Raw genomic sequence first — 27,708 nt, forward strand, 5'->3', positions numbered from 1 at the left:
GAGAACCAAAGCGCTCAGAGACAGAGAACCAGAGAGGGAGAGAGAACCAGAGAGGGAGAGAGAAAACAAGAGAGCAAGAGAGAACCAGAGAGAACCAGAGAGAGAGAGAGAGAACCAGAGAGGGAGAGAGAGAACCATAGTGGGAGAGAGAGAACCAGAGAGGGAGAGAGAGAACCAGAGAGGGAGAGAGAACCAAAGAGGGAGAGAGAGAGTACCAGAGAGGGAGAGAGAGAACCAGAGGGAGAGAGAACCAGAGAGGGAGAGAGAGAACCAGAGAGGGAGCGAGAGAACCAGAGAGGGAATGAGAGAACCAGAGAGGGAGAGAGAGAACCAGAGAGGGGAGAGAGAACCAGAGAGGGAGAGAGAGAACCAGAAAGGGAGAGAGAGAACCAGAGAGGAGAGAGAGAACCAGAGAGGGAGAGAGAGAACCATACTGGGAGAGAGAGAACCAGAGATGGAGAGAGAGAACAAGAGAGGGAGAGAGAGAACCAGAGAGGGACAGAGAGAACCATAGTGGGAGAGAGAGAACCAGGGAGCTAAAGAGAGAGAACCAGAGAGGGAGAGAGAGAACCAGAGAGGGAGAGAGAGAACCAGAGAGGGAGAGAGAGAACCAGAGAGGGAGAGAGAGAACCAGAGAGGGAGAGAGAGAGAGAACCAGAGAGCTAGAGAGAGAACCAGAGAGGGAGAGAGAGAACCGGAGAGCTAGAGAGAGACCCAGAGAGGGAGAGAGAGAACCAGAGAGGGACAGAGAGAACCATAGTGGGAGAGAGAGAACCAGAGAGGGAGAGAGAGAACCAGAGAGGGACAGAGAGAACCATAGTGGGAGAGAGAGAACCACGGAGCTAAAGAGAGAGAACCAGAGAGGGAGAGAGAGAACCAGAGAGGGAGAGAGAGAACCAGAGAGGGAGAGAGAGAACCAGAGAGGGAGAGAGAGAACCAGTGAGGGAGAGAGAGAACCAGAGAGCTAGAGAGAGAACCAGAGAGAGAGAGAGAGAACCATAGTGGGAGAGAGAGAACCAGAGAGCTAGAGAGAGAGAACCAGTGAGGGAGAGAGAGAACCAGAGCGCTAAGAGAGAGAGAACCAGAGAGGGAGAGAGCGAACCAGAGAGGGAGAGAGGGAACCAGAGAGTGAGAGAGAGAACCAGAGAGGGAGAGAGAGAACCAGAGAGGGAGAGAGAGAACCAGAGAGGGACAGAGAGAACCAGTGAGGGGGAGAGAGAACCAGAGAGCTAGAGAGAGAACCAGAGAGAGAGAGAGAGAACCATAGTGGGAGAGAGAGAACCAGAGAGCTAGAGAGAGAGAACCAAAGCGCTCAGAGAGAGAGAACCAGAGAGGGAGAGAGCGAACCAGAGAGGGAGATAGAAAACAAGAGAGCAAGAGAGAGAGAACCAGAGAGGGAGAGAGAGAACCAGAGAGGGAGAGAGAGAACCAGAGAGGGAGAGAGAGAACCAGAGAGGGAGAGAGAGAACCAGAGAGGGAGAGAGAGAACCAGAGAGGGAGAGAGAGAACCAGAGAGGGAGAGAGAGAGAGAACCAGAGAGCTAGAGAGAGAACCAGAGAGGGAGAGAGAGAACCGGAGAGCTAGAGAGAGACCCAGAGAGGGAGAGAGAGAACCAGAGAGGGAGAGAGAGAAACAGAGAGGGACAGAGAGAACCATAGTGGGAGAGAGAGAACCAGGGAGCTAAAGAGAGAGAACCAGAGAGGGAGAGAGAGAACCAGAGAGGGAGAGAGAGAGAGAACCAGAGAGCTAGAGAGAGAACCAGAGAGGGAGAGAGAGAACCGGAGAGCTAGAGAGAGAACCAGAGAGGGAGAGAGAGAACCGGAGAGCTAGAGAGAGAACCATAGAGAGAACCAGAGAGCTAGAGAGAGAATCAGAGAGCTAGAGAGAGAACCGGAGAGGGAGAGAGAGAACCAGGGAGCTAGAGAGAGTACCAGAGAGCTAGAGAGAGAACTAGAGAGGGAGAGAGAGAACCAGAGAGCTAGAGAGAGAACCAGAGAGCTAGAGAGAGAACCAGAGAGAGAACCAGAGAGCTAGAGAGAGAATCAGAGAGCTAGAGAGAGAACCAGAGAGGGAGAGAGAGAACCAGAGAGCTAGAGAGAGAACCAGAGAGCTAGAGAGAGAACCAGAGAGAGAACCAGTGAGCTAGAGAGAGAATCAGAGAGCTAGAGAGAGAACCAGAGAGGGAGAGAGAGAACCAGAGAGCTAGAGAGAGAACCAGAGAGCTAGAGAGAGAACCAGAGAGGGAGAGAGGGAACCAGAGAGCTACAGAGAGAACCAGAGAGGGAGAGAGAGAACCAGAGAGCTAGAGAGAGAACCAGAGAGGGAGAGAGAGAATCAGAGAGCTAGAGAGAGAACCAGAGAAGGAGAGAGAGAACCAGAGAGGGAGAGAGAGAACCAGAGAGGGAGAGAGAGAACCAGAGAGGGAGAGAGAGAATCAGAGAGCTAGAGAGAGAACCAGAGAGGGAGAGAGAGAACCAGAGAGCTAGAGAGAGAACCAGAGAGGGAGAGAGAGAACCAGAGAGCTAGAGAGAGAACCAGAGAGCTAGAGAGAGAACCAGAGAGAGAACCAGTGAGCTAGAGAGAGAATCAGAGAGCTAGAGAGAGAACCAGAGAGGGAGAGAGAGAACCAGAGAGCTAGAGAGAGAACCAGAGAGCTAGAGAGAGAACCAGAGAGGGAGAGAGGGAACCAGAGAGCTACAGAGAGAACCAGAGAGGGAGAGAGAGAACCAGAGAGCTAGAGAGAGAACCAGAGAGGGAGAGAGAGAATCAGAGAGCTAGAGAGAGAACCAGAGAAGGAGAGAGAGAACCAGAGAGGGAGAGAGAGAACCAGAGAGGGAGAGAGAGAACCAGAGAGGGAGAGAGAGAATCAGAGAGCTAGAGAGAGAACCAGAGAGGGAGAGAGAGAACCAGAGAGCTAGAGAGAGAACCAGAGAGGGAGAGAGAGAACCAGAGAGCTAGAGATAGAACCAGAGAGCTAGAGAGAGAACCAGAGAGGGAGAGAGAGAACCAGAGAGCTAGAGAGAGAACCAGAGAGCTAGAGAGAGAACCAGAGAGCTAGAGAGAGAATCAGAGAACTAGAAAGAGAACCAGAGAGCTAGAGAGAGAATCAGAGAGCTAGAGAGAGAACCAGAGAGCTAGAGAGAATCAGAGAGCTGGAGAGAGAATCAGAGAGGGAGAGAGGAGAATAAAGAAACTACACAGCAACTCGTTGAAGGTGAAGACGTAGAGGAATGGGTCAGAGGGCTCCAAGAGATCATGACAAAGGGTGTGTGTGTGTGTGTGTGTGTGTGTGTGTGTGTGTGTGTGTGTGTGTGTGTGTGTGTGTGTGTGTGTGTGTGTGGGCCACCATGAGTGATTCTAAGCTCCTCTTACCTGGCACTCGCTCATAGGTTCCTCTTCCTTGGTCTCCACCTTCTTGTCCAGAGTCTCTCCACTGAGCAGTGATTCCAACACCGGCCCCTCCGGCAAGCCCCCTTCCTTCTTCAGAGACGCCTCGTAGTCTGAACACACACACACACCATACCGTACGTTACAGTAACACTCCTCTGATACTACATGTTAGAATTCATTCCCAGCTACCCCTTTGCCCTGACAGACTAACACAAGTACAGCTACAGTACACCACAGGAGGCTGCTGAGGGGAGGACGGCTCATAATAATGTCTGGAACGGAGTGAATGGAATGGCATCAAACACCTGGAAACCATGTTTCTGATGTATTTGTTACCATTCCACTTTCCCACTGAAGCCATTACCAGGAGCCTGTTCTCCACAGTTAAAAAGCCACCAGCCTCCTGTGGTTTTTCTCCGTCATTCTACGGCCTCCTCATCCTCCTTTCCAGTTCTCTTGTCTCGTACCGATCTTAAACTCAATGGGTCCGAGGCGCGGGTCCTCCAGAATGTTTAGCCGTCTCTTCTTGCGCCAGCAGCGTGCAGGGTAAGTATACAGCTGTCCTGGGGCCAAACCTAGGGGCCAAACCAAGAACAATGCAACAGGCCGTGAAAAACTGCAAAAGCAGACTAAACTATAATGTGGGGGTTAAGGTGATGATGTTATCCACTTTAAATAGAAGGGACATGTTCGTTTCTCTGTGCTTGACAAACCTATTCCTCCATAAGTCTCTGTGCTTGACAAACCTATACCTCCATAAGTCCCTGTGCTTGACAAACCTGTACCTCCATAAGTCCCTGTGCTTGACAAACCTATACCTCCATAAGTCTCTGTGCTTGACAAACCTGTACCTCCATCAGTCCCTGTGCTTGACAAACCTGTACCTCCATCAGTCTCTGTGCTTGACAAACCTGTACCTCCATCAGTCTCTGTGCTTGACAAACCTGTACCTCCATCAGTCTCTGTGCTTGACAAGCCTGTACCTCAATCACTCTCTGTGCTTGACAAACCTGTACCTCCATCAGTCTCTGTGCTTGACAAACCTTTACCTCCATCAGTCTCTGTGCTTGACAAACCTGTACCTCCATCAGTCTCTGTGCTTGACAAACCTATACCTCCATCAGTCTCTGTGCTTGACAAACCTATACCTCCAGAAGTCTCTGTGCTTGACAAACCTGTACCTCCATCAGTCTCTGTGCTTGACAAACCTGTACCTCCATCAGTCTCTGTGCTTGACAAACCTGTACCTCCATCAGTCTCTGTGCTTGACAAACCTATACCTCCATCAGTCTCTGTGCTTGACAAACCTGTACCTCAATCAGTCTCTGTGCTTGACAAACCTGTACCTCAATCAGTCTCTGTGCTTGACAAACCTGTACCTCAATCAGTCTCTGTGCTTGACAAACCTGTACCTCAATCAGTCTCTGTGCTTGACAAACCTGTACCTCCATCAGTCTCTGTGCTTGACAACCCTGTACCTCAATCAGTCTCTGTGCTTGACAAACCTGTACCTCCATCAGTCTCTATGCTTGACAAACCTGTACCTCCATCAGTCTCTGTGCTTGACAAACCTATACCTCCATCAGTCTCTGTGCTTGACAAACCTATACCTCCATCAGTCTCTGTGCTTGACAAACCTATACCTCCATCAGTCTCTGTGCTTGACAAACCTATACCTCCATCAGTCTCTGTGCTTGACAAACCTATACCGCCATCGGTCTCTGTGCTTGACAAACCTATACCTCCATCAGTCTCTGTGCTTGACAAACCTATACCTCCATCGGTCTCTGTGCTTGACAAACCTATACCTCCATCGGTCTCTGTGCTTGACAAACCTGTACCTCCATCAGTCTCTGTGCTTGACAAACCTATACCTCCATCAGTCTCTGTGCTTGACAAACCTATACCTCCATCAGTCTCTGTGCTTGACAAACCTATACCTCCATCGGTCTCTGTGCTTGACAAACCTATACCTCCATCGGTTATTTATGTTAGTAAAAACAACACTGTGTCACTCATACACACTCAAAACACACACACACATAACAAACTCTAAACTATGTACACATGCACATACATTCTGTACACTGATACTACATATAGGTGTGAGAGAGGGGGAGAGAGAAAGATAGAGAGGGAGGAGAGAGAACGATAGAGAGAGGGAGGAGAGGGGAGGGGAGAGAAAAAGATAGAGGGAGGAGAGGGGAGAGAGAAAGATAGAGAGGGAGGAGAGGGGAGAGAGAAAGAGAGAGGGAGGAGAGGGGAGAGAGAAAGAGAGAGAGGGAGGAGAGGGGAGAGAGAAGGATAGAGTGAGGGAGGAGAGGGGAGAAAGAAGGATAGAGTGAGGGAGGAGAGGGAGAGAGAAGGATAGAGTGAGGGAGGAGAGGGGAGAAAGAAGGATAGAGTGAGGGAGGAGAGGGAGAAATAAGGATAGAGTGATGGAGGAGAAGGGAGAGAGAAAGATAGAGAGGAAGGAGAGGGGAGAGAGAAGGATAGAGTGAGGGAGGAGAGGGGAGAAAGAAGGATAGAGTGAGGGAGGAGAGGGGAGAAAGAAGGATAGAGTGAGGGAGGAGAAGGGAGAGAAGGATAGAGTGAGGGAGGAGAGGGGAGAGAGAAGGATAGAGTGAGGGAGGAGAGGGGAGAGAGAAGGATAGAGTGACGGAGGAGAGGGGAGAAAGAAGGATAGAGTGAGGGAGGAGAGGGGAGAAAGAAGGATAGAGTGAGGGAGGGAGGAGAGGGGAGAGAGAAGGATAGAGTGAGGGAGGAGGGGGGAGAGAGAAGGATAGAGTGAGGGAGGAGAGGGGAGAGAGAAGGATAGAGTGAGGGAGGAGAGGGAGAGAAGAAGGATAGAGTGAGGGAGGAGAGGGGAGAAAGAAGGATAGAGTGAGGGAGGAGAGGGGAGAAATAAGGATAGAGTGATGGAGGAGAGGGAAGAGAGAAGGATAGAGTGAGGGAGGAGAGGGGAGAGAGAAGGATAGAGTGAGGGAGGAGAGGGAAGAGAGAAGGATAGAGTGAGGGAGGAGAGGGGAGAAAGAAGGATAGAGTGAGGGAGGAGAGGGGAGAAAGAAGGATAGAGTGAGGGAGGAGAATGGAGAAAGAAGGATAGAGTGAGGGAGGAGAGGGGAGAGAGAAAGATAGAGAGGAAGGAGAGGGGAGAGAGAAGGATAGAGTGAGGGAGGAGAGGGGAGAGAGAAGGATAGAGTGAGGGAGGAGAGGGGAGAAAGAAGGATAGAGTGAGGGAGGAGAGGGGAGAAAGAAGGATAGAGTGAGGGAGGAGAGGGAGAGAAGAAGGATAGAGTGAGGGAGGAGAGGGGAGAGAGAAGGATAGAGTGAGGGAGGAGAGGGGAGAGAGAAGGATAGAGTGAGGGAGGAGAGGGGAGATAGAAGGATAGAGTGAGGGAGGAGAGGGGAGAGAGAAGGATAGAGTGAGGGAGGAGAGGGAGAGAAGAAGGATAGAGTGAGGGAGGAGAGGGGAGAAAGAAGGATAGAGTGAAGGAGGAGAGGGAGAGAGAAGGATAGAGTGAGGGAGGAGATAGGAGAGAGAAAGATAGAGGGAGGGAGGAGAGGGGAGAGAGAAGGATAGAGTGAGGGAGGAGAGGGGAGAGAGAAAGAGATTGGGAGGAAGGAGAGGAGAGAGAGAAAGATGGGGAGAGAAATATAGAGGGAGGAGAAGGGAGAGAGAAAGATAGAGAGAGGGAGTAGAGGGGAGAGAGAAAGATAGATAGGAAAGGGGAGAGAGAAAGATAGAGAGGGTAGAGGGGAGAGAGAAAGATAGAGAGAGGGAGAAGATGGGAGAACAACACAGAGGACAAAGGGCTGCTGAGAGCAGAGGAGAACTGAACTCGGAACGCCTGGAGGCTGTGTTCCAGACCTCACTACCCCAGGCCTCATACCTCTTCATGCTGCCTCTTACCCTGTGTTTTGTTACAGTGCTTCATACATTGGAACACACTCTAAAATGCTGTCCACGAACACATACACGCACATGCACGCAACCTAGACCTCATACACGCACAAGGACAGACACACACACACACCTGGGCCGCGGTGGTTCTTCTCCATCCAGATGTAGCAGTTGCTCTGTGCCACGCCGGTCTGGGAGTCCAGGAAGGGCAGGCGCATGGAGCGCTCAGCACACAGGCGGGCATTGTAGCTGCGGCAGTGCTCGATGGCCTCTCTGTAGAACTCCTCGCCCAGACTGGCACAGACAGGGTGGCACACAACGGGCACAGGGAGGCAAGAGAGAGACACAGAGCCTAGTTAACCTAGGTCATTTCACTTCAGGACCCACACGTCGACATTGCATTATCCACACTCTACAGTGAGAACGTGAGGATGCAGCATCTGTTTTTCCAAGGTACAGTATCATTCTTCTGTCTCTCTCTGGGTCTGGCCGTGGGTTTCTCAGAAGACCTGGGCTGTGTGGTGCCAGGGCACGTAGAGACTCATCAGAAGGACCTGGGCTGTGTGGTGCCAGGGCACGTAGAGACTCATCAGAAGGACCTGGGCTGTGTGGTGCCAGGGCACGTAGAGACTCATCAGAAGGACCTGGGCTGTGTGGTGCCAGGGCACGTAGAGACTCATCAGAAGGACCTGGGCTGTCTGGTGCCAGGGCACGTAGAGACTCATCAGAAGGACCTGGGCTGTGTGGTGCCAGGGCACGTAGAGACTCATCAGAAGGACCTGGGCTGTGTGGTGCCAGGGCACGTAGAGACTCATCAGAAGGACCTGGGCTGTCTGGTGCCAGGGCACGTAGAGACTCATCAGAAGGACCTGGGCTGTGTGGTGCCAGGGCACGTAGAGACTCATCAGAAGGACCTGGGCTGTGTGGTGCCAGGGCACGTAGAGACTCATCAGAAGGACCTGGGCTGTGTGGTGCCAGGGCACGTAGAGACTCATCAGAAGGACCTGGGCTGTGTGGTGCCAGGGCACGTAGAGACTCATCAGAAGGACCTGGGCTGTGTGGTGCCAGGGCACGTAGAGACTCATCAGAAGGACCTGGGCTGTCTGGTGCCAGGGCACGTAGAGACTCATCAGAAGGACCTGGGCTGTGTGGTGCCAGGGCACGTAGAGACTCATCAGAAGGACCTGGGCTGTCTGGTGCCAGGGCACGTAGAGACTCATCAGAAGGACCTGGGCTGTGTGGTGCCAGGGCACGTAGAGACTCATCAGAAGGACCTGGGCTGTGTGGTGCCAGGGCACGTAGAGACTCATCAGAAGGACCTGGGCTGTGTGGTGCCAGGGCACGTAGAGACTCATCAGAAGGACCTGGGCTGTGTGGTGCCAGGGCACGTAGAGACTCATCAGAAGGACCTGGGCTGTCTGGTGCCAGGGCACGTAGAGACTCATCAGAAGGACCTGGGCTGTGTGGTGCCAGGGCACGTAGAGACTCATCAGAAGGACCTGGGCTGTGTGGTGCCAGGGCACGTAGAGACTCATCAGAAGGACCTGGGCTGTGTGGTGCCAGGGCACGTAGAGACTCATCAGAAGGACCTGGGCTGTGTGGTGCCAGGGCACGTAGAGACTCATCAGAAGGACCTGGGCTGTGTGGTGCCAGGGCACGTAGAAACTCATCAGAAGGACCTGGGCTGTGTGGTGCCAGGGCACGTAGAGACTCATCAGAAGGACCTGGGCTGTGTGGTGCCAGGGCACGTAGAGACTCATCAGAAGGACCTGGGCTGTGTGGTGCCAGGGCACGTAGAGACTCATCAGAAGGACCTGGGCTGTGTGGTGCCAGGGCACGTAGAGACTCATCAGAAGGACCTGGGCTGTGTGGTGCCAGGGCACGTAGAGACTCATCAGAAGGACCTGGGCTGTCTGGTGCCAGGGCACGTAGAGACTCATCAGAAGGACCTGGGCTGTGTGGTGCCAGGGCACGTAGAGACTCATCAGAAGGACCTGGGCTGTGTGGTGCCAGGGCACGTAGAGACTCATCAGAAGGACCTGGGCTGTCTGGTGCCAGGGCACGTAGAGACTCATCAGAAGGACCTGGGCTGTGTGGTGCCAGGGCACGTAGAGACTCATCAGAAGGACCTGGACTGTGTGGTGCCAGGGCACGTAGAGACTCATCAGAAGGACCTGGGCTGTGTGGTGCCAGGGCACGTAGAGACTCATCAGAAGGACCTGGGCTGTGTGGTGCCAGGGCACGTAGAGACTCATCAGAAGGACCTGGGCTGTCTGGTGCCAGGGCACGTAGAGTCATCAGAAGGACCTGGGCTGTGTGGTGCCAGGGCACGTAGAGACTCATCAGAAGGACCTGGGCTGTCTGGTGCCAGGGCACGTAGAGACTCATCAGAAGGACCTGGGCTGTGTGGTGCCAGGGCATGTAGAGACTCATCAGAAGGACCTGGGCTGTCTGGTGCCAGGGCACGTAGAGACTCATCAGAAGGACCTGGGCTGTGTGGTGCCAGGGCACGTAGAGACTCATCAGAAGTGAAACGTACAAACAGTGCATGTAGTGACACATGAAAGGTGAGACAGTGCTCTGAATGTGTGAACGGAGCGAGGAAATCAGTGTCGCCGAATGAGGTAGAATAGAACTGTTCACTGCTAGACAACATAATGTCAGTGGTGTGTGTGTGTGTGTGTGTTGTACATGTGGGAACTTGATGGTAAATATGTGTGTGTATTTGTACTGTAAGTGAATGCAAGTCTATGTAGTACATGTGAACATGGGTAACTGTGTATCCTGTAGAGTTTATTTAGTCTGTTATCTTGTGCAACCATCTCCTCCCCTGCCCCCCTCTCCTCCCTCCGCCCCTCCTCCTCCTCCCTCCTCCTCCCCTCCTCCTCCCCTCCTCCTCCTTACCTGTTCTTAATGACGGTTCCTCCAGATTGCCTGTGAACACAAAGATAGAGGGGCACTGTGAGTCACTGCCTTCATTCCTCTCCTTCTCTCCTTCCCTCCTCTCCTTCAATCCTGTACATCACCGATGTTATTCCTGGTGCTTCTCTAACACAGTCAAAACACCAAGGTTGCCAGCCATGGCAGACATTCAGTATATTGTTCATACAGTGTACAGTATATAGGATCACAACCATACAACATACAGTATATAGGATCACAACCATACAACATACAGTATATAGGATCACAACCATACAACACACAGTATATAGGATCACAACCATACAACATACAGTATATAGGATCACAACCATACAACACACAGTATATAGGATCACAACCATACAACATACAGCATATAGGATCACAGGCATACAACACACAGTATATAGGATCACAACCATACAACACACAGTATATAGGATCACAACCATACAACATACAGTATATAGGATCACAACCATACAACACACAGTATATAGGATCACAGGCATACAACCAACATACAGTATATAGGATCACAACCATACAACATACAGTATATAGGATCACAACCATACAACATACAGTATATAGGATCACAACCATACAACATACAGTATATAGGATCACAACCATACAACACACAGTATGTAGGATCACAACCATACAACCAACATACAGTATATAGGATCACAACCATACAACATACAGTATATAGGATCACAACCATACAACACACAGTATGTAGGATCACAACCATACAACATACAGTATATAGGATCACGACCATACAACCAACATACAGTATATAGGATCACAACCATACAACCAACATACAGTATATAGGATCACAACCATACAACACACAGTATATAGGATCACAACCATACAACCAACATACAGTATATAGGATCACAACCATACAACACACAGTATATAGGATCACAACTATACAACACACAGTATATAGGATCACAACCATACAACCAACATACAGTATATAGGATCACAACCATACAACCAACATACAGTATATAGGATCACAACCATACAACCAACATACAGTATATAGGATCACAACCATACAACATACAGTATATAGGATCACAACCATACAACATACAGTATATAGGATCACAACCATACAACACACAGTATGTAGGATCACAACCATACAACATACAGTATATAGGATCACAACCATACAACATACAGTATATAGGATCACAGGCATACAACATACAGTATATAGGATCACAACCATACAACATACAGTATATAGGATCACAACCATACAACATACAGTATATAGGATCACAACCATACAACATACAGTATATAGGATCACAACCATACAACACACAGTATGTAGGATCACAACCATACAACACACAGTATGTAGGATCACAACCATACAACATACAGTATATAGGATCACGACCATACAACACACAGTATATAGGATCACAACCATACAACACACAGTATGTAGGATCACAACCATACAACATACAGTATATAGGATCACGACCATACAACATACAGTATATAGGATCACGACCATACAACCAACATACAGTATATAGGATCACAACCATACAACACACAGTATATAGGATCACAACCATACAACACACAGTATGTAGGATCACAACCATACAACATACAGTATATAGGATCACGACCATACAACATACAGTATATAGGATCACGACCATACAACCAACATACAGTATATAGGATCACAACCATACAACCAACATACAGTATATAGGATCACAACCATACAACCAACATACAGTATATAGGATCACAACCATACAACCAACATACAGTATATAGGATCACAACCATACAACACACAGTATATAGGATCACAACTATACAACACACAGTATATAGGATCACAATCATACAACCAACATACAGTATATAGGATCACAGCCATACAACACACAGTATATAGGATCACAACCATACAACACACAGTATATAGGATCACAACCATACAACATACAGTATATAGGATCACAACCATACAACATACAGTATATAGAATCACAACCATACAACACGCAGTATATAGGATCACAACCATACAACACACAGTATATAGGATCACAACCATACAACACACAGTAATATAGGATCATTATCATACAGTATATATGATCATTATCATACAGTATATAGGATCATTATCATACAGTATATAGGATCATTATCATACAGTATATATGATCATTATCATACAGTATATAGGATCATTATCATACAGTATATAGGATCATTATCATACAGTATATAGGATCATTATCATACAGTAAATAGGATCATTATCATACAGTATATAGGATCATTATCATACAGTATATAGGATCATTATCATACAGTATATAGGATCATTATCATACAGTATATAGGATCATTATCATACAGTAAACTATACAGATGTAGGATCTTCATTTGACTTATATTGTCGCAGAAAAATAATCCTGCAGCAACAGGATTTTAATGTTTAATACAGAATGTTGCTTGATCGGTGTGCTATTAGCTGGTCAAAATGAGGCTACATGAAGGGTGCAATACTGTTAATATAACTGTGTGTTTTCAGGGATTTTGTGTCAATCACAAAGCTCATCTGCATTTCTCAGAAACAAGAGTGATCAAATGACTGTTAATACATAGATTTGCGACCATGCAATATACAGTACACAGCACATACAATCTCAACCATACAATATACAGTACACAGCACATACAATCTCAACCATACAGTATACTGTACACAGCACATACAATCTCAACCATACAGTATACTGTACACAGCACATACAGTCTCAACCATACAGTATACTGTACACAGCACATACAATCTCAACCATACAGTATACTGTACACAGTACATACAATCTCAACCATACAATATACAGTACACAGCACATACAGTCTCAACCATACAGTATACTGTACACAGCACATACAATCTCAACCATACAGTATACTGTACACAGTACATACAATCTCAACCATACAATATACAGTACACAGCACATACAATCTCAACCATACAGTATACTGTACACAGCACATACAATCTCAACCATACAGTATACTGTACACAGTACATATGTGTGTCGTCCATACAATATACAGTACACAGCACATACAATCTCAACCATACAATATACAGTACACAGCACATACAATCTCAACCATACAATATACAGTACACAGCACATACAATCTCAACCATACAATATACAGTACACAGCACATACAATCTCAACCATACAGTATACTGTACACAGCACATACAATCTCAACCATACAATATACAGTACACAGCACATACAATCTCAACCATACAGTATACTGTACACAGTACATATGTGTGTCATCCATACATTATACTGCTGTGCAGTACATACGTGTGCCATCCATACAGTATACTGCTGTACAGTACATACATGTGTCATCCATACAGTATACTGCTGTACAGTACATATGTGTGTCATCCATACAGTATACTGCTGTACAGTACATATGTGTGTCATCCATACAGTATACTGCTGTACAGTACATATGTGTGTCATCCATACAGTATACTGCTGTACAGTACATACGTGTGTCATCCATACAGTATACTGCTGTACAGTAAATATGTGTGTCATCCATATAGTATACTGCTGTACAGTACATACATGTGTCATCCATACAGTATACTGCTGTACAGTACATATGTGTGTCATCCATACAGTATACTGCTGTACAGTACATATGTGTGTCATCCATACAGTATACTGCTGTACAGTACATATGTGTGTCATCCATACAGTATACTGCTGTACAGTACATACATGTGTCATCCATACAGTATACTGCTGTACAGTACATATGTGTGTCATCCATACAGTATACTGCTGTACAGTACATACATGTGTCATCCATATAGTATACTGCTGTACAGTACATACATGTGTCATCCATACAGTAGTATATAGGAAATGTAGCACAAATTCCAGTGTAACAGACAAGACAGAATATTGGGACTGGCTACACCTCACACTCCATACTATACCATCAGACCCGACCTCTGCACTGGGATTAGAGATGTTCTGGCTGGGCATTAAAAGGGATATGTTGTGACCCCCTTCCCTCCCCGGCAGTCCAACCTATGGTCACTTACTAGTGCTTTCTATGGGATGAGAGGAGGCCTGAATACCAGAGGACCAAATGTGACACACTGCAGGGAGGGACTGGAACAAGACTAAGGGACTTAGACTATGTCCCAATCCGCACCCTGTTGCCTAATAGTGCGCTGTTTTTGACCAGGGCACTATATAGGGAATAGTCTGCCATTTGGGATGAAGCTTAGCCATGGTGGTTGCAGGGAAATCAGTTCAACTGAGGCTGAGTGGTGTTGGGTGGGGGGTAGTGGATGATGTTGAAGGCTGGAAATGTGGTTGTGTATGGAAGTGTGATATTCTAGACGTACTGTTCCACTGTCCTGTTGGCATTCCACAGCAGAGCTTCGATGATGGTGGAAACATCAGGGTAATCACTAGATATGTGTCATTCTTCAAGATGACAACACAGACATAACGTTTCCCATCAGTCTTCCATTTTCGACAAAACCCATGGATACGCTGGCCGGGGAGAACGCACACGTCCCCACAAATAAATATCCCTAAATGCAAAAGAGGCAGAAGGACACACGGGCACGCCACGTGCACACATACACACGCAAACCTATGCACCCAGCTTTTAAAATATTAAGCGTGTGGTGTGGAAATAGGCTTGATCTGAAAGGCTGCACTAGTCCTGCTAGGACAGGAACGGGCTGCAACGGGGTAAGAGGAGAGAAAACATTCAATATGCAAAGCAGCTATAACCCCGGAGGTTCCACCCTCTCCCTCCTCCTCTCCCTGCGCCCCTCTCTTCTCTGCACCCTTGCCTCCCCCCCCCCCCCCAACCCCCACCCCCTCACCATGGCGCTGCCATTCGAGCTATCGGAATAAGTCGGCCCTTTCAACAAGAAGTTGACAGCTGTAGAAAATGGCTGCTTTCAGTTTGGTCGCTTCTGTCTGCAATCTCATTACATTACGCCGCGGCTGTTTGCCCTTGAAGGTTTAAAAAATATATATATATTTGGGGTTAGTGGAAGCTAGGCTGGGAGAGCTGAATATATATACCACATCACCAGGGAAACCAGGCAGAGACAGACATGACCATGACCACTGTCAGCATCCAGAGAGTCCTTCTACCAGTGGCCTACTACAACATGGAGGAGCTGAGGGCCTGTACTGGTGGTCCGGCCTGCTTTCAGCTCCGGGGGCTTAGCAGGGACTCTGTGAGGCAGGCTGAAGTGGACAGGAAAGGCACGGCTATGTTTCACCGAGGGGGGAAATAATTGATCAACTCTATGGCCATAAGCATGGAGGGGGAAGCTGTTTCAGCAACGTAACTCTACAGCCAGTGTAGTTCTAAACAAGCGGAGCACAGCGCTGCTAGATAGGGTGGCCCGTGTGAGATGACCATCCATCAGCAGCCCGACACAATCAGAACTCTGGATGCAGCTGGAAACAAAACCGTACAAAACCACACAGAGAGTACACAAGGATAGACATGTTAGCAGGTTTCAGACCTGTCACTGATCCAGACACAGACACAAAACCACACAGATAGTACACAAGGATAGACACGTTAGCAGGTTTCAGACCTGTCACTGATCCAGACACAGACACAAAACCACACAGATAGTACACAAGGATAGACACGTTAGCAGGTTTCAGACCTGTCACTGATCCAGACACAGACACAAAACCACACAGATAGTACACAAGGATAGACACGTTAGCAGGTTTCAGACCTGTCACTGATCCAGACACAGACACAAAACCACACAGATGGTACACAAGGATAGACATGTTAGCAGGTTTCAGACCTGTCACTGATCCAGACACAGACACAAAACCACACAGATAGTACACAAGGATAGACATGTTAGCAGGTTTCAGACCTGTCACTGATCCAGACACAGACACAAAACCACACAGAGAGTACACAAGGATAGACACGTTAGCAGGTTTCAGACCTGTCACTGATCCAGACACAGACACAAAACCACACAGATAGTACACAAGGATAGACACGTTAGCAGGTTTCAGACCTGTCACTGATCCAGACACAGACACAAAACCACACAGATAGTACACAAGGATAGACACGTTAGCAGGTTTCAGACCAGTCACTGATCCAGACACAAAACCACACAGATAGTACACAAGGATAGACACGTTAGCAGGTTTCAGACCAGTCACTGATCCAGACACAAAACCACACAGATAGTACACAAGGATAGACACGTTAGCAGGTTTCAGACCAGTCACTGATCCAGACACAAAACCACACAGATAGTACACAAGGATAGACACGTTAGCAGGTTTCAGACCAGTCACTGATCCAGACACAAAACCACACAGATAGTACACAAGGATAGACACGTTAGCAGGTTTCAGACCAGTCACTGATCCAGACACAGACACAAAAACACACAAAGAAGGAGAAACGAGGAAAAGCCTGGAGCATCGAGTGCCTTTTTTAACAATCTTAAACCCACAGAGCATCTCGAACACCAGACAAACAGAGGGGAGCGATTGGTCCAAACAAAAAGCAGAGCAGAGAAAGGAGCATATGGCTGGGAGCACACACACACACACACAGACAGACAGACAGACAGACAGACAGACAGACAGACAGACAGACAGACAGACAGACAGACAGACAGACAGACAGACAGACAGACAGACAGACACACACAGACAGACACACACACACGCACAGACACACACACATACAGACAGACACACACACACACATACAGACACACACAGACACACACACATACACACACACACATACAGACAGACACACACACACACATACAGACACACACACACGCACAGACACACACACATACAGACAGACACACACACACATACAGACACACACACACACGCACAGACACACACACAGACACACACAGACACACACATACAGACACACACACACACACACAGAGACACACACACACAGACAGGCAAACATACAACCCTCCAAGATAGCACAACCCCCCCACCGTAACGCCCTCTATAACCCAATTTCTAAGGCATTGAAAGCAAGAACAATAAACTGCAGTCCACAGAATGACACACCTACACACAGGTACATGCTACGACCGCAATTTACAAACTACAATACCCAGAACTCCAACCCCTGACCACTCTCCAATTAGCCTCAATTAGCAATGGCTTGAATGAAAGAGAAACAGAGGGCTCCACCTAGAGGGAAAGTCAGGTCATTGGAAAATGAAACCTCACCATGTAAAATATGAACCAGTCATAAAAACCAAGCTACAATTACAAAATGGCAATTAGGAAAAGGGATGACTTCCGAATGGTGATTTCTAACTTGGTGATGTACGCAGAATGACGCTGCAAGAGAAATTGCATGGCTTTGAGCTGATGGATTATCAAGGAAGGATGATTTCACATCACGTAGGCCTACAGGAGACAGCTACGTACACAAAAGCACTCTCTCTATCATAAGGTTTGAACCAATATGTTCAACACACACATCTGGAGGAGTGGGTTGTGTGTGTGTGTGTGTGTGTGTGTGTGTGTGTGTGTGTGTGTGTGTGTGTGTGTGTGTGTGTGTGTGTGTGTGTGTGTGTGTGTGTGTGTGTGTGTGTGTGTGTGTGTGTGTGTGTGTGTGTGTGTGTGTGAAGGCAGCAGTGTGGTGAACAGCCTCTGTAGACTAGCCTTCGGACCATGGTCATAGGCCTTCAATACTGATGCTTTACTGCTCTGGTCCAAACAGCACAGCAGTGTGAGGCAGCTCTGCCTTGCCTGGTGGAGGAAAGGCAATCTGTGCACCCATCCCCCCACACCCAGTCTGCAGATTACACTATGCAATATCACCCTTACCCATTCCACCTCCTCCATCTCTCTTCCCCCCCCCCTCTCTTTCAAAGTACCCAGAGAAATGATTTATCTCTGTTTCTCCCCCTCTACAGATGTGACTGCCTTTTCTTGGTCTCTCAGTAATGTTTGCTGTGCTGCTGAAGACTAGGAGGTGTAAAGCTATAGGCCTGGTGTAGTGAGCAGAACAGCCCAGAACTGAACAGCACACACACCAAACCCAGCCACTGCCTCACACGCCCAGCCAGACCCTGAAAATGAGGGCCGACATGTACGAGCTGCAGAAAAGACATACTTAGCAGTATTATCAAACCATGTGAGGGCAAAAGAGTTGAATGTACGTTACAGGAAGGAGATGAATTCCATCCAAACATAATCAACTGTAGCCTGTATGCATTGCGTCCACCCAAACTCACTCTCCAACTGTTGACAGTGGATATACTTTGTGCATAATAAAAACAACGTACACAGACAAGCACAACGACTTGTCACTTTGGGAGACGGCTTCGACGTCACCATGTAGCATGAAACCTAGGCCTTTTTCATGGCTAGGATGACCATCGGTGACAATGCTGTGATGTCGTGTGTGTGTGTGAGTGTGTGTGTGTGTGTGTGTGTGTGTGTGTGTGTGTGTGTGTGTGTGTGTGTGTGTGTGTGTGTGTGTGTGTGTGTGTGTGTGTGTGTGTGTGTGTGTGTGTGTGTGTGTGTGTGTGTATGTACAGTGGAGCAAAAAAGTATTTAGTCAGCCACCAATTGTGCAAGTTCTCCCACTTAAAAAGTAAAAAGATGAGAGAGGCCTGTAATTGTCATCATAGGTACACTTCAACTATGACAGACAAAATGAGGGGGAAAAAATCCAGAAAATCACATTGTAGGATTTTTATAGAATTAACTTGCAAATTATGGTGGAAAATAAGTATTTGGTCAATAACAAAAGTTTATCTCAATACCTTGTTATATACACTTTGTTGGCAATGACAGAGGTCAAACGTTTTCTGTCAGTCTTCACAAGGTTTTCACACACTGTTGCTGGTATTTTGGCCCATTCCTCCATGCAGATCTCCTCTAGAGCAGTGATGTTTTGGGGCTGTTGCTGGGCAACACGGACTTTCAACTCCCTCCAAAGATTTTCTATGGGGTTAAGATCTGGAGACTGGCGAGGCAACTCCAGGACCTTGAAATGCTTCTTACGAAGCCACTCCTTTGTTGCCCGGGCAGTGTGTTTGGGATCATTGTCATGCTGAAAGACCCAGCCACGTTTCATCTTCAATGCCCTTGCTGATGGAAAGAGGTTTTCACTCAAAATCTCACGATACATGACCCATTCATTCTTTCCTTTACACGGATCAGTCGTCCTGCAGAAAAACAGAAAAACAGCCCCAAAGCATGATGTTTCCACCCCCATGCTTCACAGTAGGTATGGTGTTCTTTGGATGCAACTCAGCATTCTTTGTCCTCCAAACACGACGAGTTGAGTTTTTACCAAAAAGTTATATTTTGGTTTCATCTGACCATATGACATTCTCCCAATCTTCTTCTGGATCATCCAAATGCTCTCTAGCAAACTTCAGACGGGCCTGGACATGTACTGGCTTAGGCAGGGGGACACGTCTGGCACTGCAGGACGTTCTTGTGATCATTTTGACCCCATGGGGTGAGATCTTGCATGGAGCCGCAGATCGAGGGAGATTATCAGTGGTCTTGTATGTCTTCCATTTCCTAATAATTGCTCCCACAGTTGATTTCTTCAAACCAAGCTGCTTGCCTATTGCAGATTCAGTCTTCCCAGCCTGGTGCAGGTCTACAATTTTGTTTCTGGTGTCCTTTGACAGCTCTTTGGTCTTGGCCATAGTGGAGTTTGGAGTGTGACTGTTTGAGTTTGTGGATAGGTGTCTTTTATACTGATAACAAGTTCAAACAGGTGCCATTAATACAGGTAACGAGTGGAGGACAGAGGAGCCTCTTAAAGAAGAAGTTACAGGTCTGTGAGAGACAGAAATCTTGCTTGTTTGTAGATGACCAAATACTTATTTTCAACCATAATTTGCAAATAAATTCATAAAAAATCCTACAATGTGATTTTCTGGATTTTTTTCCCTCATTTTGTCTGTCATAGTTGAAGTGTACCTATGATATGTGTCAGCTAGCATCTGCCAGTCTAACAGCTGGAACACATTGGGCTGTTGAGGGGGCTGTGGCGTTGTTCACCAGGAGCTGTCACACAAACACACACACACCCAGCAGGCCTGGACGCACTACCATACACACACACACACCCAGGCCTGCACGTACTACCACACACACACACACACACACACACCCAGGACTGCACGCACCACCGTAGACACACACACACACACACACACACACACACACACACACACAGTGCTGATGTTAAGCTGATGCTGACACATCAACAGACAGCAACACAGACAGCTGCACCACTGTAGGACTATCGACCAGCTCATCTGTTAAAGTACCATGTCCCTGAGACAAATACAGCTTGGCATAGTGTGTGTGTAGATCTGGGAGTCACCAAAGACCTCACCATGCAATATTATCACCATACTTAGGTGCCAATACCATATGTATTGCCATTCTCGCGATTCTATATGTATTGTGGTTCGATGCTGTGATTTTATTGCGATTCGATGTTCTAAACATATTATTCACCTGTCTTCTGCAGAGGGACGAGAGAGAGGCATGAGAAAACAACGTTTGATCAGTCATGTTAATAAAAGTGCTGAAAACAAATTGTCTCCCTATTTAAAAAGAAGATGGAGAACAAGCTGTGAGTTTTGGTGCAGGAAGAGCCAAGCAGCGCAAAAATAACATTGTGGAATGTAACTGTGTAACTGTATCGATTTTCCCGCCCATCACTGTGTGTGTGTGTGTGTGTGTGTGTGTGTGTGTGTGTGTGTGTGTGTGCGCGCGCGAGTGCGTGCGCGCGTGTGTGTGCGAGTGCGTGCGTGCGTGTGTGTGTGCGAGTGCGTGCGTGTGTGTGCGTGTGCGAGTGTGTGCGTGCGTGCGTGTGTGTGTGCGAGTGTGTGCGTGCGTGCAGATGTGTGTGGAGAGAGAGAATGCATCTGTACAGCAGGTGTGTCTATGTATCTATAGGTCTGTGTTTGGTATGTTTTGTATTCATCTGTATGTTACCGTAACTACCTTGTTGCCATGTTTACAGGCCTCTGGTTTTGCATAAAGTGTCATATCTGTGTGTCTGTCTATGTGAGTGTATTCTACAGGACAGTGTTTCCCAACTCCAGTCCCCCAGTACCCACAACAGTACACATTTTGTACCGTAGCCCTGGACAAGCACATCTGATTCAACTTGTCAACTAATCATCAAGCCCTCAGTGAGTTGAATCAGGTTTGTTTGTCCAGGGCTTAGTTTAGTTTATTCATTCGACAATTTGAAGAAAAAACAAGCATGCGTAAAACTTGAAAAAGCCATAGGATAACACACACTAAAGTCTGGGACTTATTTCCATTGTGGTCCTCTTGAAACAAGATGGCGAGGCCAGATCTACAACAAAGGCGTGTCCTGTTAGGGGTAGTCAAGGACTGGAGTCGGAGCTTGTGTGTGTACAGCATGTGTTTGTGTATTCTGTGTGTATGTGTTTGTGTATTCTGTGTGTATGTGTTTGTGTATTCTGTGTATTTGTCTTTGTATATTCTGTGTATATGTCTGTATATTCTGTGTTTGTATGTGTTTGTATATTCTGTGTCTATGTGTTTGTATATTCTGTGTATATGTCTGTATATTCTGTGTCTATGTGTTTGTATATTCTGTGTCTATGTGTTTGTATATTCTGTGTCTATGTGTTTGTATATTCTGTGTCTATGTGTTTGTATATTCTGTGTATATGTCTGTATATTCTGTGTCTATGTGTTTGTATATTCTGTGTCTATGTGTTTGTATATTCTGTGTCTATGTGTTTGTATATTCTGTGTATTTGTACCGTGAGTCAGGGTGTGCATTTAGGGCAGTACATCAGGGCATGGCAATCCAGCCACCAAGGCTGAACACTGGTCCTTCAGGTGAGATTTATTGACTCCGCACTTTTGCTGTTATTACATGGATGGATCCTTCCTCCCTTCTCGCTCGCTCTCCTCTCCCTCTCGTTCTCTCTCCTCTCCCTCTCGTTCTCTCTCCTCTCCCTCTCGTTCTCTCTCCTCTCCCTCTCGTTCTCTCTCCTCTCCCTCTCGCTCTCTCTCCTCTCCCTCTCGCTCTCTCTCCTCTCCCTCTCGTTCTCTCTCCTCTCCCTCTCGTTCTCTCTCCTCTCCCTCTCGTTCTCTCTCCTCTCCCTCTCGTTCTCTCTCCTCTCCCTCTCGTTCTCTCTCCAACATTATTAACGTGCTGCATGAGGAAATACTCATTTGCTTCACATGACTCCACCCACCAGTTTCTAGCAGAGATCCATACCAGTGGCCAGAGACAACGGAACTACAGGAATTACCTCAGAGGAAATAGTGTTCTGTAGAATGGGACTACTGCAGAATGTACATAATTGTGTGTGTGTGTGTGTGTGTGTGTGTGTGTGTGTGTGTGTGTGTGTGTGTGTGTGTGTGTGTGTGTGTGTGTGTGTGTGTGTGTGTGTGTGTGTGTGTGTGTGTGTGTGTGTGTGTGTGTGTGTGTGTGTGTGTGTGTGTGTGTCTGTCTGTCTGTCTGTCTGTCTGTCTGTCTGTCTGTCTGTCTGTCTGTCTGTGAGAATAAGAGTGTAGTGATGACCAGGGACTGGGATGAGAGGAATGTTTCGGGAGAGGTCAAGCAGGAATACTTTAAGATTATTATAGGACTGAGTAGGACTGTTAAGGATGCCCGTAGAAGTAGATTGTTATGCCATGTGGACGTCACAGGAGGTTGCTGGCACCTTAATTGGGAGGATGGGCTTGTGGTAATGGCTGGAGCGGAATCTTTGGAATGGAATGAAATACATTAAACACGTGGTATCCATGGTTTCCAGGTGTTTGATACCATTCCATTCACTCCATTCCGGCCATTATTATGAGCCGTCCTCCCCTCAGCAGCCTCCACCGGTGGAAGTCCACAACACTCGCTTTACCACTGATCAAAATGTCTACAAACACTAGTGGCATGATTTCTTCCAATGGGTTTTCTTTCCCCGTGATGTATAAGGAGGAATCTTCTCTCTGTGCCATGCAAAGGTGCAATGCAATTCAAGCATGTTTATTGCTGCAGCCTATTCTGTGTAGTCAGTTGCATTGCATGCACTGCACCAAGCCCATCTTCTGTCAACGGACACCTTGCATCGCCCTGTTCGTTCCATCCCTACCTGCCATGGCCACAGTCACAGGCAATGACAATAAAGCAAAGGTACCATGTTTATAACCCCAAAGCATTTTTTTGCACACAAAACAAAACAAAAACTGCCAAAAGGCATCCATCCAAATACATGCATGTTTGGAATGACTTCCTCGCTCTCCTCTCTTCTTCATTCAACCCTTTCATTACCCTTCATTACCCTTCATTACCCTCATTATTACACGTCTGTCTTCCTTTCAGTCAGCCTGAATCGGACTATTTTAGGGGCTCTTCTGAATGTTCCCAGTCACACAGCTAGGTCCATGTCCCGACCGTCCCCCCACAGTCGTATGCCCTATCCAAACGGCCCTACTACTCCAGCACCAGTCAAACTATGTTGGACAACATGGCTGATGAATCATAGCCCTCTCATTGCTGTGCATGGCATACTAGAACTACTTCCTGTGTCTTTCTTGCACATCCAATGGAGGTTTCCTAAGTGAAATATTCTAATAGCCTCCTTGGTCACTACTGTAAAGGGCTGTTGTAGTTCCTATTCTCCCTGTCCTGAACTACAACTTGACTACAGCTGGTGACCATATTGGATCCCAAAGCACAGGGAAGTGACTGACAGTCGGTTAGGTAGCAATGGAGAAATAGGTCATAGAGCTAAAAATACGTATCTGTGTCCCTCTCTAGTCTTCCCATGAAGACAAAGAGAAGAACGTCTATGTGGGAAAAAGGGGGACTGATGGCAATAAACCAGAAAATAAATTCCCAAACAAAAAGAGAGGGAGAGAGAGAGAGCGAGAGAGAGAGAGAGATGAGAGAGAGAGAGAGAGAAGGAGAGACAGAGAGGGAGAGACAGAGATGAGAGAGAGAGAGAGAGAGAGAGAGAGAGAGAGAGAGAGAGAGAGAGGGAGAGAGAGAGAGAGATGAGAGAGAGATGAGAGAGAGAGAGGGAGAGAGAGAGAGAGAGGGATGAGAGAGAGAGAGGGATGAGAGAGAGAGAGGGGGATGTGAGAGAGAGAGAGAGAGAGAGAGAGAGAGAGAGAGAGAGAGAGAGATGAGAGATGAGAGGGAGAGAGAGAGAGAGGGAGAGAGATGAGAGAGAGAGGGAGAGAGAGAGAGGGAGAGAGAGAGAGGGAGAGAGATGAGAGAGAGAGATGAGAGAGAGAGCTATATATATATATATATATATATATATATATATATATATATATATATAGAGAGAGAGAGAGAGAGAGAGAGAGAGAGAGAGAGAGAGAGAGAGAGAGAGAGAGAGAGAGAGAGATGAGAGAGAGAGATGAGAGAGAGAGAGAGATGAGAGAGAGAGGGATGAGAGAGAGAGGGATGAGAGAGAGAGAGAGAGAGAGAGAGAGAGAGAGAGAGAGAGAGAGAGAGAGAGAATGCTCAGGCTCCAGTGAACTCAGCAGGCCTGGCTGTTCCTTTAAACAGTGCCTGAGCACAGAATTATGTGGAATTCATTTCCCTCGGATCAGTCAGGCACGGCAGAATAACTATCACAACAGTCAGTCAGCATATGGCCTCCTTCTCCAAGTAGACTGACAGAATGAAAGGATAGGGGGGGGGGGCAGACAATGGAGGAAGAGAGAAAGAGTTAAAAACAAAGAGACATGATATGGGCAAGGGGTAGGTTTGAGGATGGATGGCAAGAGAATGAACGGAGAGAGGGACCCCTAAAGAACTGAGAATTGAGCTGTGAGTCAGGGATGGCAATATGAGGGAAGCAAGGTGTGGGTGAGAGAGAGCGAGAAACTGAGCGAGAGAAAGAGAGAGAAAGAGAGAGAGAGAGAGAGAGAGAGAGAGAGAGAGAGAGAAGAAGAAGAAGAGTAGCAGAGAGATTAAAGGAGGACTATTTGATAGGCTAGGGGAATGCCCAGTAGATTGATGGTTCCCAGAGGATGTGCTTACACACACTGAACTCTTTGAACCTCTGAGATGCATTGGACAACATTTGAGTAGTGAGCTCCGAAAACTCTAAATCAGTGTTGTCCTCAATAACTAGTGCATTCAGTAGGCTAGATACCATTATATAAGCAGCGGGAGCAGTGGTAGAGGGTATTAACTAGACCCTTACTGAGAAACATTCAAGTCAGAATTAATCAGTTCCTAGTCCATTGATGGCTCCTATCCCATGCCATTTCCTTTGCACACCCTCATTCCTATTTTTCATGCAAATAAGTCAAACGAATCCCCTTGAAATGGCCTTGCAAAGGCCTCTGGGAGTGTCTATGTGCCCACTTGTTCCCAGTAATTGAGCAGCCAGAGACCAGCAGAAAGGAACTCAGCCGCGCGCGCATCACTGGGAGCGCAGATATGCGCGGGGTTGCTAAAACACTGCCATGACATGGAACTCACAACTAATAAATAATAAATGACCAAATGGGTGGTAGGATACTGTTGGTTCGCCTAAACAGTGTGTGACTGTGTGAATTCTGTCTGCTTTCAGAACTATCTTAAAATGTATCTAAAAAAAGCAACACCAAAAGCAACAAATGCATATCAAATGTTCTAGTTACTCTCGTATAACAATGGGGCAGCCTAAACGGAGAATATTATAATGAGAAAATGAGCGGCATAGCTCAGGCCTCCAGCACCATCTTTCACCTCAGGTTCCTGTGCTGTTCACGATCAGTATCGGTAGGCAATAGGCTGATTTAATACGTTTTAAGAGGTGCAGTTTTGCCTTACTAAAACTCACACACAAATTTACCATTTTATTTACGCATATATGAATAACCCAACATTTTAGACTAGTTGGCCATATCCTATGGCAACAAATAGCCTAACTTGTGTCAGTTTCCCCAATAATTAGAATGCCATCACTGTCGCGCATCAACGGAATCAAATAAATGATGTTGAAGACAAAAACATTAATGAAAGCAGTTCACTGTTGCTTGTAACGGGCTATTCGTATACTTAAGGTAATGGGTTGTCATGAATTATATGAAATGTCGCCTGTCTGGATTTCAGATAGCGCTGACTGCACAGCATCGACTGCATCACAACTACATTCCCGCTCAGGTACCATCCGATGTGTTCCGCGCTACAGTGGGCTACCACGTTCTTTGTTAGACAGGCTGCAAATGCCTAAATTTATCCAAACAACACTCCAAAAATACATATTCGAGAGTCGATTTATTATGTTTTCAATTATTTCTAATCGAAAAGGTGTCAACTGCATCTCACCAAGCGGACAGACGCACAGCCACCTTTTGGAAACGAGCCCAGGCTGAATTCCGCACGTTGAAATGTTATTGTGTAAATTCTGCACAAAGGAATCGAATGGAAACTTGATGGAATGTTCACCGTTCAACGCGACTGATAGAGATGACACTAGTCTAATAAAAGCAACCACTCCCAGCACATAAGTTAACCATTTTATATGATGCAAGCTTACACAATATTGTATCAGGTGTTTGCTGATGGGAACGCGTGTCTTGTTGGAGCGTAGATGCGCTGCCTGTAAACACTGCTGCCATTATAATCGCAAGCACGTAGGCTATTTTGCCAAGAGGTCTGTCGCCAAGAAAATGATGTCCAAAGGGTATTAGGTTTCAGCCGACAGAGGCTCCCACCAGCTTGGTTTTACCTACCTGTTTACAGCCTAACGCAATCATGTGAACAGTTATCAAGCACAACCTTTTCAAAAAAACACTGCCACTCGCTATTTTTCGCTATTGTAAGCGCTACCTGACCAGCCATGCAAGTTGGCTGCGATCTTGTCTATTGACTAGGGACACCGGGTCATAAATTGTACCTCAACATTCCACCATAGCGTCCTCATGTAATTACTGGCTCAGTGAAATTGTTTCTAGGCATGCATAGGCAGCTCTACATTTTGGAACATAACCCGGCTTGCTAAAAAAATAAAGTTGTTTCATATATACCTTTCCATCGCTATTACACTCCATATAAATAATTGTAGCTTGCTATATAATAGGGATGTAGCCTATAGGCATGATACTTCTTTACGATGCTTAAAATTGTCAACGATTACCTCGGCTACATGGACTGACAGCATCCACAAATGTATCCCTAAAAATGTCAAAGATAAAATGTATGTACTTACGATTTCAGGGGGTTCTGTACCACTGTGGCCATTTTGATATAGTATGATAGATACAATGTAACACTGCAGATCCCGGTATTGCACATGTAATATACCAGCAATTTCAATTTCATTCATTCTCTGGGGCTGCGGCTGGAGCTGCCAG

At 46.8% G+C, this 27,708-nt stretch overlaps 1 pseudogene; it reads right to left on the reverse strand.

The window, feature by feature from the left end:
* Positions 1–27,680, reverse strand: part of LOC135552710 (zinc finger protein neuro-d4-like) — a 73,290-nt pseudogene extending 45,610 nt beyond the window's left edge.
* Between the last annotated feature and the right edge of the window lie 28 nt (positions 27,681–27,708).

This window comes from Oncorhynchus masou, chromosome 13 (genome assembly GCF_036934945.1).
Source record: "Oncorhynchus masou masou isolate Uvic2021 chromosome 13, UVic_Omas_1.1, whole genome shotgun sequence".
Classification (NCBI taxonomy): domain Eukaryota; kingdom Metazoa; phylum Chordata; class Actinopteri; order Salmoniformes; family Salmonidae; genus Oncorhynchus; species Oncorhynchus masou.